Source organism: Bombyx mandarina, chromosome 15 (genome assembly GCF_030267445.1).
Source record: "Bombyx mandarina strain Sakado chromosome 15, ASM3026744v2".
NCBI classification, from domain to species: Eukaryota; Metazoa; Arthropoda; class Insecta; order Lepidoptera; family Bombycidae; genus Bombyx; species Bombyx mandarina.
In genome coordinates this window covers 11584004-11597713 of record NC_143221.1, presented here as the reverse complement: position 1 = coordinate 11597713, position 13710 = coordinate 11584004, and the positions used below count along the sequence as shown (strand labels likewise).

At 35.0% G+C, this 13710-nt stretch overlaps 1 protein-coding gene across 8 annotated transcripts in view; it reads left to right on the top strand.

The window, feature by feature from the left end:
* The window catches only part of mtd (TLD domain-containing protein mustard), a 115574-nt gene that overhangs the window by 18252 nt on the left and 83612 nt on the right, over positions 1-13710 (top strand). The gene's annotated exons all lie outside the window — the stretch shown is intronic.

Below are 13710 nucleotides of genomic sequence, written 5' to 3'. Positions count from 1 at the left end.
TTGTGCAACATTAGATAGAGAATTTCGGCTGTTTACATTACCTCCACCGTTTTGGTCCTTATCTTCACTCGAACGGCGTCAGACGAGGTTGGCCTTCCAGCCAAACTTGAAACTCCCCTACTTACTGCGCCCTTGTAAAGTAATTTAATTAAAAATATCTGTATTTTAGTTTCAACTTACTTAATATGTAGAGCATAACAAAAGATTTAACAATATTTAGGGTACTTTGCGTCTTGTTTTTAATTTAGTTGTTTATTTTTGAACGTCTTTGTGAGGTGAGACAGTCGTAATATAATGTAATTAAGATTTTTACCTCATGTTTTATGGGCGTATGCACGTTGTTTTATCCTTGAGCTAGGATAATCACTTTATTGAGAGGCAGTAAGGTAGTCTTGCGACTGTGACCATATACCGAAAAATAAAGTTGAACGATTTTAAATTGAAAATCTAACACGTTTCCTGTAGGCATAATACGACTGTGGAATTTCCTCCCGACGAATTGGAGGACATATTTTGTTCTCGATGAAATGTTGTTTTCGCAGTATATTCGATCATTAATCTTTAAAATAAATTGGAGCGCTGACGGAGGATTTAAATGGATTTATTTACCTACAAAGTTTCACGAAGTAAAATCAGTCAAAAGTTTGGATCTTTAGGATGAAATACTTGTGTATAAAATAAATAGATAGGAATGTAATTGCACAAAGTATTATACATAGTTAACACTTTAATAGTTAATTTAAAAAAAACTACCACTTTCAATAAGAAATGTTAAAAAAAATTTAATTCAAGTTCTGGTAACGAATTTTCTTAAATATTCGTAAAGTCCTGGTATTGGGCTCGTTACAGTTGATGCATATCACGCGACGTCCTTGGCCGATATAAAACGTCTTGATGACAACGTCGCGACGTGGGAGGAGAGGGACTGGAACGTCGAGAGGAAATCTCGCTATTGTATTCTTTTGTTCGGGTTTTCCCCGAACCAAAAATTATATCGGATTGGCTTTAGCTGAGCACAATCCATGTTAAAGCCCAACATGTTCATTCCGACGTCTTTTGGATATGTTTGTAGTTTAGCGTTTAGTGCGGGCTTTACTTTTACTGCTTATAAAGAAATATACACGGTAAATCTATAAGGGTGAACATATCGTTACGATGTTCCAATTCTATTTCTATATTTTCAATACATATTTAAATGTTATATGGTGGTTACATAAAATACTTTCGCAATAAATGTTGTTCTTCTCCGAAAACCGAAAAATGTATTAATACCCGAATGTATTAATTCATACTTTAATTCATTTCAAAATAAAATTGTAATACTATTTGGTATAGTAGACAGAAGAACTTGTCGAGAACAGAAAGGGTTCTCAGATCGTAAATATCGTGCAATGTTAAAAACTGCAATATTTTCGCGTTAATGTTCAATCAACATTACTACTGTCTTTCTTTGTAACAGTTTCGATACATACCCTACGTAAAATAAAAATAAAACTTGTTTAGTCGTCGTGATTATAATTTAAAAAAATTAAACTACAAGTAACTTAAGTTCGCATAATATTTTGAGCGGGGTCTGGTATCATACTGTTGTTTATTTCGACTCTGTTAACAAACATTCGTTAAAGCATTATTGTAAGACTTGAAGAATGCAACCGCATCAGTGGAAACGATACGATAACGCTTCCACGTGGTGCTTTGTTGGCGTGGAGTCGTGATGATCACGGGAGCACGAGGTCGCTCTATATTGTAGGCAGGTAACCGTGTCGTCACGCGTGGCCCGTAACACAATATACATCTCATTGTAGTCCAGTTACTGCGTACAAATCGATTTCACACCAGAACGTTTTGGACAGGTAAATCCGTGGCCATTTTCCCTTTCACATTTACATTTCAATAAAGCAGGTTTATTGGACGCGGTGATGCAATAAAATGATTACGGTTCCTTGTTCGCTGTAACGTGTGTATCAGCCAATCAATTCATGGAAACTAAAATGTCGCGTATGATTTTTCGATATTCATTTGTAATTGATTATAATCTATTTGATTACGAATTTCTGGAAAATTGTAATCTCCGGAGTGAGTTTGTGAGATTCACTGACAGACATCACGTCGGCGAAAGTGTGCGTTATTTTAGCGCTTCCTAAGAAAAATGGAGGTTTTATTTGCAAATTTAATAAGTCGCTATTATTAATTACGTATTGGAATAAAAGGTATTTGGGACTGGCGGAAGTCAAGGTTGACGAATACTCCGGATCGCCTTGCTCTATGGCAGACAACAGGGATGTAGGTTCGGTCGTGCTTATACGGGACTGATAGATAGGTATAAGGCGTGCTTTATTTTACTACTTGAATCTTCTCTTCTACTTTCGTAAACTACTAGCGTACGAACAGTACTGTTCACAATTTAGGATAAAGTTCCCCTGGACCGCGACCTGATTGATATCCACTGTTTCACCCACTTAGCCCATACTGAAGAAGCGCACTCATTTGTCTGGTTACTTCAGGGCAATATCTACAATTTTAAAGTGGTAATTAGCTCAACTTTTTGGAAAAATAATTTATAACCATCCAATGCAAAACATCATCAAATTTAAATTAGCAGGCTGATTGCTTGAATATTAACTTCCAAACTTTTGAATTCCTCATCACATTATAATGTCGGTACTAAATGTACGCAGTTAATTGAATAGGACTATTTCGGAACGAATATGGAAGGAAAAAAGCGGCGTTTATATTTTTTTTGACATTCTCGTTTTTCCACTGTTTTCTTCGTATCTCGCGATATTGCGCAGAATGTTTTGATAACAGATTGTGATACCAAATGATAGTGAGCAGACGAGCCCCCGACTGCGTGTTTGTCTCATACTTGGCTCATGTCTGACAACCCAACTGAGAACTATAAGATAACTTTGTTTTATTACGACTTTCCCTTTACTATGACATATGACACTCTCGAGATGTTTTACGTTTATAAACAGCTTAATGCGTCAACAAAGTTTGTGATGTTGTTCTCAGGTGGAGAGCTACCGTTTGTTAGATGATTAGCTAAGCTATAGTTATCTCACCGCTGTTTAAATTATAGCGTGTGCGGAATATTAAACTTGTTAAAGCATTTTTCATTGAGCGATAATGGTGGCCACACTGACATTGATGCATAAACCGTAATCCTCTGGGCTTTAGCGGTTATCGAGCAAGTTTCATGTCCAATTGAGACTTCATTCGTGCAATGCATCAGGTAGCAAGCCTAATTGAATGATTGGCGGCGGCGCCACTTTGGCATCTCTCGACTTGATACAGCGCAGACCTGCATCCCGTATACTGTAACATGTCTTATCCTTGGCCGTTAATTACTCTCACGTCATTTCTAAGGCACAGTGCAGCCAATAACATCACAAAATTCACGTGCGCTGTTTCAATTTTTCAATTCTTCAACCTTCGGTGACTATGACGACTGAAATATACGTCAACGTCGACATCAATAATCACGAGAATAAACCGCAAAACTTTGTTTTAACCACGGTTTATAATTTTTACAAATGCTATATTTTCCACTTTCTTGCTTTCTCTTGTTGCGGTAATATTTGCACTAAATCGTCGAGGCAGATAAATAATATATAGTAATTAATCAGCTGTCGCTATCGCATCATTGGCATTGGTAATGATATCTATGATATTATGTGTTTGTTAGTGATAAATTTCCGCAGTTGATTAAATTGGTTTGCTGTGATTATAATGTATTAATTGTTTCAAAAGTTATACAGTCGAAGAAAATATTGTTTCATACGTTATAAAACATTGATTCTTCATGAATCTTATATCTTTAATATGGTATGTATAGAATATATTTCCTATATATTAATAATTTTAAAATTAAAATTTGAACACATATAATCGTTATCTTAAAAGCAAAATGCACATGAAATACCAAGTCATATACGATTCGATTAATATGTCGTTTTCTGATAAAATGTATCAGTGCATGTACTTTTTCATTTATCGACATAAATTTGTCGTTGTGAATTTGTCTTTTTTTAAAAAAAAATAACAATGGCTTAACAAATGGCATTGGTCTTTGGTTAATGGCTGTGTCGAATGGAGGTTCTTGGGAATTAGCGGCAATGAAAAGCATTATTATTTATGCGCTCATTAAAAAATATTTTGTCGCTAGCGTAGACATTGTAAGAAGAAGATTCAACTAATAAATAATTATTTACGAGAAACTATAGTCTTTTGTACTGATGCATCTTTAAAAATAGCTTGTGAAATTTCAATGAGGTCATCTGCCTTGAACATTATGTATTGTGTGATCGTTTGTTTTCTGTAAATCATCTGACATACATTATTGTACATAAAGAAATTATATTATATTAATATTAACGAAAACAATAAAAAAATTATCCTCAATTCCATTCGATCATTGTAACAGTGGACGTCTGTTAGCTGATGTAGATAGTAACAGGACTGGCGTATACCTATTTGTTGTGCAGGTGATACGTTCATAATCCATCGTGGAGAGGCATAACAAATGCTAGAAGACGACGATGATGTTTGGAGTACCGAAATCGAGTGAGTACTCGATCTATAATAGAGATGATAGCCGTGTTGAGTTTAAAAATATTAATTTTCCTTTGTGTTTTGATAACATTCTATTTTCCACTAAGAATGACACGTGACAGTTCGTCTTACTACTATACTTCCCAGAATATATGTATAAGCTACCTCGTATATCGTTGATGTGAGTAAACCTGTCAAGATAAAACGTGTTTATGCATACCGTCTTTGAACTACTGTTTGAAGACATCTTTCTGGTTTATTAATTGTTATTTTTGTGCCAATAAAAATCTCTTTTGAAAATCACCTGATTGAATTTCATCTGATAAAGTACCACTCCGTAAAGATTAGGGCGTCGAATACTTCTTTATCGTCCAAATTTAAATTGTATTCGGTATCTGTCTCTGTGATCTTATTTGTAAGCAGGCGATGTGATGTCCTTGCTAGGGCCCCGCACTCTTATCGCTGTCACACTTACGGGCGCTCATCAAGTCATCGCTCACGTGTCACTCTCATACGAGTGTTTACCAATAGTTTTCCATGAAAAGGGTATCGACCTTATGATTCTTTGTTTCACACGCATCGATATCTAGATCGCTCCGTGTAACCGAATTTAGGTTGCGATGTGAATTAGAGTTCCTCCACTGGTATCTGGATCCAAATTCGTATTTTTGTTACAAATTTCAGTGACGTAGTTCAGTCGCCGCCTGCCAACCCCCAGCCCTCACCAGCGTGGTTGCGTCGCTCTTCCGTCGTAGCGTACGTTCGCTTTACCGCATTCTAATGAATATTCATATCACCACATTATCAAACTTGCCAATCTGAAGCAAATGGGTAAGCGACGTACAACACATCAGACCACTGGGCCGCGTCATGAGGAATATAATCAATTTGCTTCGTCTGGTTTCATAGGTCATCGATTTTAATGACAAGTATTGTGATAAGCTACAGTTTTCAGTTTGGGTATTTTTATAATTTTGGATTCTTATATTGATATCGTTTTGAGTATATTTTGTGGTGTAATTTTAATAATTGCAATATGGAAAAAGTGTGCGTTTGTGTATGTATATGTCTCTTCTTGTACTTTATATAAAAAATGTTCTACAAAAGTGCTTGCTGTTTTCATATTTTCATTTCATAAATTGTACAATTTTTTATTTTGCTTTGATGACAACTCACGCATTTGATTTGTCAATATCTATGACACGTTATCTTTCGAATTAATGAGATGTTATGTCTTTCGTCTATTTAAAATGACTGCTGAAAATATTGAAATTTCTGTTACTGTTGCCATTAACGGTTAAGCGAAGACGTTTGACACCAAAATGTGAATGTGGCTATCCACCTATATGCCCAATATTCTATCGGCAAAAGGAACTACATAGTAATGATATTAACAAATTTAATGTGACGCTCCACACTTGAAGGCTCCGTGTAATATTTGTTTATTTTGTTAGAACTGAAAACACATACAAAACGAGTGCAACCTGACCCGTAAACCAAATAATATATACCTATGATGCTGTTTCACAATACTGGCCGTTTAAAACGTAATTTATGTATGGCTGGCAATAAATTTTGAATTCAACTGAATTTTATTAAAGAAATATGGAATTCTATTTTTAAGTTTTAGTCAGAGGAGCTCGGGAATCTTCGGTCAGCCTTGGTTAATCGTTCGTCCCCGCCGCTTCTAAACGACAAGCTCGGTCTCATACGACACAACAGATGTTCTCTCAGCTACAAGAGCTAGGGTTGAAAGTTTTGCGTCATCCCCCGTACCGCAACCAAAACTTGCGCCGATAGACTTCTATTTTTTCCAAAGTCTGGATAAATTATTGGCAAGGAACATTAAATACCGAAAGGCAGTACACAATTCCTTTGAAAAGTTTGTTGGCATCCGTACATCTGTCTGCATATTTTGACTGATAGAAAAAAATAAAAAAAATACATCTTTCTGTACAATAAACGGAAATTTCGTAGATAAACAACCCAATATAATTAAAAACGACAGTGAATCCGTACTATCCGTGACTGTCATTGAAAGAGATTTTCATTATGTGATGATCATAACGCTTTCCAGCTCGAAGTATTGTAGGCGTCTTAGCTAAAAAATAAAATAAAATAGTGACATGTCTCATTATAACATTGACTATTTGCATCCTCATTTATTTTTGTACTTATTGGGTAAACAGAAATGAGACAGTATATTAATGTTCGTGTTTGCATACCCTTACGACATGTTTGTAATGAAAGCTGAGATATGATTACGATTGTCAACACTATCACATTGTAATGCGCAGTAGCACACGAGAGCAGAAAAAACAACTAAATATGCGATAACTAATTACATAAATAAATAATATATGTTTACAGACATCCGAGTAAGTGTGCGTGCTATAGTTTTTATTAAGAAACTAGATGATGACCGAGCTTTGCTCGTTTTTTTTTTATAACGCCATCTTGTTGTCTTTAAAGCGGTTAGTTGCCCTCAATTAAGGTAAATGGTATTATTATTCGCCAATAGATGTCGGGAAGAGTTGATTATTGAAAACACGAATAAAACAACATTTTCTGAAAATAAATCGTAGCTAGATCGATTTATCGCCCCCGAAATCCCCTGTATACTAAATTTTATGAAAATCGTTGTAGCCGTTTCCGAGATTCAGGTTATATACATATATATATTAATATACAAGAATTGCTCGTTTAAAGGTATAAGATTTTTGTACGCGAGTGTTATTGATTAAGAAATTGTTAATTGGGTATAAAATGACATATCTGTTTATACTGTGGTTCCTGAAGTTGTTATATGAATATTTTATAGTTGAAATACATCAGTAGTAGATATATTGTAACATAAATAAAATAAAATTAGTAAACAAAGAGCTTCTTAACGGAAGTTTAAATAAAAACAGTTGTAAAAACTACTCGAATTAACATTCATTTGTATGCGTTCATATGTAATTAATTAATTAGTTGCTTAATTTGCAGAACATCACTCCGGGATCTTAACTTGTGAATGAAATTGCTATAACTTTTTGTTGCATGGATGGATAAACGAATTCATGACCCGTCTGATGTTAAGTGGTTATCAGAGTTCATATACAATGTGAATACCGCCACCCACCTTGTACGTAAGCAATCACTGTTGTGCGTAATTTGGAGGCCAAAATCACTGAGTATGTATGCCCTTTAATTGACGTGCACACCAATCAGTTATACAATTGCTCAAGTACTTGAATCAAAAGTAATAAGTAAATAATGTAATAATAATATGCAGACTGTCTAAATAAAAAATAAAAAAAATTACATAACTTTCAAAATGTTTATAAGAACGGTATTAACCCTTTTGCTGCCCTTGTACTGAGTTTATTTTCACATATTTTACATTACTAAAAGATTTTTGAAAAAAGTACCTTATACAAATTCACAGCAAAATATTTTTAAATGGTTATTTATAAATCCTCACGTCATTACGGATCCTCCTGATCCATTAACGGTGCTCTTAGGCACCACAAGCACCGGTCACCGTCCTCGTCGAACCCGTCGCTTGCGACGAAGGGCTCGACGAGCGAACTAACCCATAGACACAGCCCACTGAGTTTCTCGCCGGATCTTCTCAGTGGGTCGCGTTTCCGATCCGGTGGTAGATTCTGCGAAGCACTGCTCTTGCTAGGGCCAGTGTTAGCAACTCTCCGGTTGAGCCCCGCGAGCTCACCTACAAACGTTAGGGTGAAGCTGAAATAGCCTCTCAAGGCTATCAGCATAGGTAGGAATAAAAAAAAATATAAATGTTATGAAATTATTAAAAACGTTATACATGCGTGCGCTAAGACACGTTCGTATAGGACGATACCAAATATCTATAAACAAACTGCGCAATAGTCGGTATTCTGACGCTCCGCACTTTATCATTAACTAGCGACCCGCCCTCGCTTCGCTTCGGAAACATTAAAACACACATGAAACCAAAAAAAATAAAATAAAAAGAAAATAAAAAAAGTAGCCTATGTTCATCAGGGACAATGTCGGCTTCTAATGGAAAAAGAATTTTTCAAATCGGTCCAGTAGTTTCGGAGCCTATTCGAAACAAACAAACAAACAAACAAATCTTTCCTCTTTATAATATTAGTATAGATAGGGAGTCGATCTATCGATGGTTCACGCTCTAAGGGCTACTGCCTTAAAATTGAAATTTAATTTTCGATGACAGTCTGAAAATTCGCAAGCTACCCGAGGCGAGCTTGTTCGCCTTAATTAATGAACTTAGTAACGAGATTTTCGAAACAATGTTTTATACTGTTTAATAAAGATTTCGAACAAAATGTAATAATTAGCTGAATTTATTTCATTGTCTTTTAGACTTTGTATACTTTGGCTCAGCGACGATATTTAAATGGAATTGACTATATTTTTAAAACGTAGACGAGAGGCTAAATAGCTACCGTAAATGTGGATGGTGATGATGGACTCCTATACTCCCTGATATGAGATATAAATTTCCTCCTTTTCAATCCACAAACATTGTTTCCACTTTAATGATTTCCTTTCCCCACGCCTCAATTCAAATTTCCCCTTCTCTGGGCTTTTTTCCCCTCAAAAATTTTTTGGCCCTAGTGTAGTAACTAAAAGTTCCGAAATTTACCGCAATATTTTAAGCTAGGTTTTACCCATGATTTCCCGCAATTCCCATTTTAATGTCTTCCCCTTTTTCTCCCCCTATGGACGCTAATTTCCCCTCGAAATGGGAATTTCCTCTCATTGTGGAAACACTGGCCACAAAGCTTCAATTGTGCAGAAATATGATGGGAGATAAAAGAGCACGCTCGCTACTCCTAATTCGCAAAATAAATGATGCGCCCACTAAGATATATTGTGATGTGGCTTTTTAAATGAATTATTATTTAGAAAACACTGATTGGCCATATTTCAATGTGAAGTGTTTTATAAGTAATTAAAACTACTACGTTTTATCGTAGTGTTTTTTTTAATTGCCATTATGTTATTTCCGTTCGGTGCGTGACCACGAAAAATGTAAAGTAATCGAAATGTCGGATTTTAATGACAATAAAAAGTAACTTTTACCTAACATTTAATTGAATATGCAATTTCGAAAAGGGCACATGTCGCATATTTTGTCAAATACGTTTTTTCATACACATGTAGTTTTGAGGCTTACCTACACCCATTTTATAATAATTCCCGTAATTTTCAATTGCTAATTATCACTAAAATATATGTCAAAAGTTAATATTTTAAGTTTTACACTGCTTTAAAAAATAATCAGTCTTTTTCATTTCCTGAACATTTACATTTTCAGAGATGTGCCCTTTTCGAAATTCCATATTCTATAATGTCTAAGACTCGCGAATATCGAAGAAAATACTATGTTTTATAAGTATATGTATTAGTTATTTTGTTTTCTGAATTGTGTTTTAATTTAACAATACATCGTGGCAAATAAAGTTTACCTATTTAAAATCCGGTCAAATGTTACGGTGAAGGTACATTGTATTATGCTTGACCAATTTGAAATCATGACTTCTGAAACCTTGAAAGCAACAATCTTAAAATAAAATGCTTTTGTATGTTTGTAAATAAGTTTTCTAATATGTTTTTTTATTCGTTACGATTCCATTGACTTCCACATTGTATCATCAACGTTAAGTAGATATTGAAGTTACAAGTAGCCGTTTTTAACACGGAACAACTCTTAACTGCTCCGTAAATCTTTTAAAACTATGTTGCAAACATGCTCCGGCTTTATGACATATAGACAAAAGACACATTAAGCGGGTCCATGCATTTCTTGTGTTCATAATAGCGAAAGCCGGTGCATGACATAAAAACCGTATGACGTCACAATGAAATGTTCAAGAGGCCGGATGAATCATGTACAACTACAGTCCGACTTGCACGTAGGCTCTCATTTTGTTTCCTTGTGCCATTATACAAATCTAGGTTGCATTACGTATCTTTAAAGATGTGTTAAATCACATTTTATTGTTTGTCATCGTAATTATCGGACGAGTGGCCTTTTTTTTACATTAATATTTTCAGATTGAAGGTAATTCAAACAAACAAAACGTAAACATTAATGATCGGTTAACGGGCGTGCCTGTATATTTAAAACAAACTTGTACTTTTGTTTCCTGTATTCACACAAAATCATTAATGAAACGGTCGGGATAAAGCATTTTTAGTTTAACTAATGGACCGTGACGACCTAGTTAGTTCAGTTTTGTAACAATCGGGAGAGTACCGTTGCAAATACTTTCTTCCGTCGATTGTGCCGCCCACAGACCGTTATACGCAATGCCTACCAAACTGTTATGTTTCATTAATTAGATACTTAATGATATAGGTACCTACAAGTCGATTTTAGCCACAAACTATGCGAAAATTTTGATGTGTCAGACGGGCCGTGAACTCATCAGGAAACCTCAAAAAAATCCGAGATACGACGCGGGAATCCTCAAGACTTAAACAAAAAAAAAATCAAAACCACGAACAGTATATATCATTAAGATACATTAGATAGAGTAGGTATTGACAATGCTCGTTTGACACGCCTACAAAAAAGAAACAAACGGGTTCATTCAATAGTGTGACCTATAGGAGGAAGTTTGAATATTATGTGGCCTTGAATATATGTAAATTGCGCGATCAGGATATAAAGAGAAATTCCATGCGCAATGGCACGTGAAGGCAGCGTTGCATAATAATATAATTTTTATTAGAGTATTTATTCACACTTTTAAACACTTTCCGAGTTCTATTATTAATCTTTCAATGTAGAAACAGGTTTTTTGTTAATTCGTTGTTTGAATCGGCTTAATAAGTTATCTTGAAAGCAGGTCCGCTTTGAATATATCGTCATCGCAACGTATTAAAACTTTAAAAAGTACACCCACTGAAGTATATAATGCGATGTTACCTTCGCCTCAGTAATTTTCTTTGCAGTTATAAATGATTTAATTCCATTTAATCGCGTTGCTGTTACCGATAACGATTACGGGTCATCAAAAGAACGATTTATGACATCGATTATTCATACCGAAAGATTTGTCGATGCAATTAAAATAGTTAGTGTAATGAATAATGTAGTGATTGCCTCAAGACTGTACCTTGGAGTTGTCGTTAAAGGGCAGCAGATTCATTCCCAATTCGCTCATTAAATCACGTTATATCCTGATGATTTGTATAGCACGAAAATAAACAGGTGTTGGTCTGTGTTTTTGTTTAAATGTCAAAAAAAAAAGTTTTTAATAAACAGATACGATAGATAGATTTTTGCCTTATTCGTTATTTTGATCTTAATATTAAGATTATAAACACTAAGTAGTACTAGAGTACGTAAAAATTGCAGCTGTTTGATGTCGTGTGATGATTAAAAATCCCTAGTTTGTGTTGAAGGTAGATTCTGAATTCGAGTCGTGTATTTTTATTGAACAACTTTCATTCGTGGTACAAATCTTTTTATGACTTTCATAGCCATTGTATACATGGGGTAAAATCGTTAAGCTTGTGTTTTATCACCAGCGAGGAGTGAAGGGAGTGTGTAAATAGGGCTTTTAAAGTCAAATGATCTGTCAACTATCATTACGCTATTATTTCATAACCCCTGCTTAGAGTCGCTTTTCTGGCTTATAGAAGAATCTAAAATACGAATAAAGGTCCAACACGAAGAATTATACTATAAATTCTGCGCTTATACCATTGATTTGCCTTCACCGCATCCATAATGGGAGTTGAGTTTAGCTCGCTCTAATCCAACTCAATGGTCAGAGAGATTACATGCATGAAGCAAAATTAAAGCTACACAATATTTGCATAAGCAAGCATTGCATCTTAACCTCACAGGAGCAATATATTTTACGATAGTCCCATTCAGTTACAGAAGACTACGAATAGTCCAAGATCCCAGGGCCCCCAGATGTCACGTATTTTCTGACGAACGAAATGTGGCCGATTGCGTAGTGTTAGTATGTACTAAGAACACATGCCTAGCTGCTAGCTTGCTTAGACGGCCAATTTTCAGGTATCAGGTACTCAAGATACATAAAATCATTACCTACTTCACGTAAATTCAGAAAGCTTATTTTTACGTATATCTTAGGCAATATCCTTAAAAATAAGTCCCCAATACTCCCAGACACTTTCCGTCGGCCGAATTGCTTTGCAGACGTTTTAAAGCTCCCAAAATAATGACCTAACTTCATGTAAATTCTGAAAGCTGATTTTTATATCTGTCTACCAGACAACTATTTTAAAACCTCTAATCATCCCCTAAATTCAATTGAATACCTCTGGCCCTGGGATCTTACTCTAGAATGTTTTCTATTACGAAAAAGCAGACTGAAGTGAGGGGGGTCTGTACGACTTATAGATAGAGATCGGGAGTATTTAAGTGAAAGTGTCGTTTTATTGCATGTTGCTACCTAAAATCACACGAAAAATGAAAGCTGTTTAATGGGTAGTAAACAGCATCGATGACTTGGAATTTTAATTTAATTTTTTTTTCTAACTAATTTACCTAATTGTCCGTTTGGCCCACATTATTATGTGCCCTAATAGATTTTACGATAACAATGGCCCCGTTTGAATTTTATCTTTTGTGATGCGTTTTATTTGACTGTGGTAAATCTGTGATAAATGATGCTATTAAGAGTTTAATAAAATATGAAAAACTTTACCGGGCTTTGCGTTTTTAGCTCCACATTTTCACGTCAGAGGATTGCTTGAACGATTTCAGGATTACCCAGTACAGCTAAATTAGGTTTTGTTCCTACTCGTAGTAACGAAATGATGGCTTATGAATGCTCATGATATGCCACGTTAATCAGTCATGTATATATATATATCTCATCTAGATCAGAATGCATGCTGCATTAGAATCGATTTATATGTTACATTTTTTAGTTGAAACTAGGCCACAGTACAATTTAAGTTAGGTCGTGTTCGTTTATATTTCATCAGCGTGCTTGAATACTGTCAGGTCGCGGTGCATTTGTTTCTTATATGTGTTTAGTCGGAAAATTGTAAAATCAATACCGGTATACTGTGTTGCAGGATCGATTGAAGTAATTTATTTTCAAACATAGGGCACTTAGCATTGAATAATTAATATATTCATTACACCTTGTGTATAATTTCGAT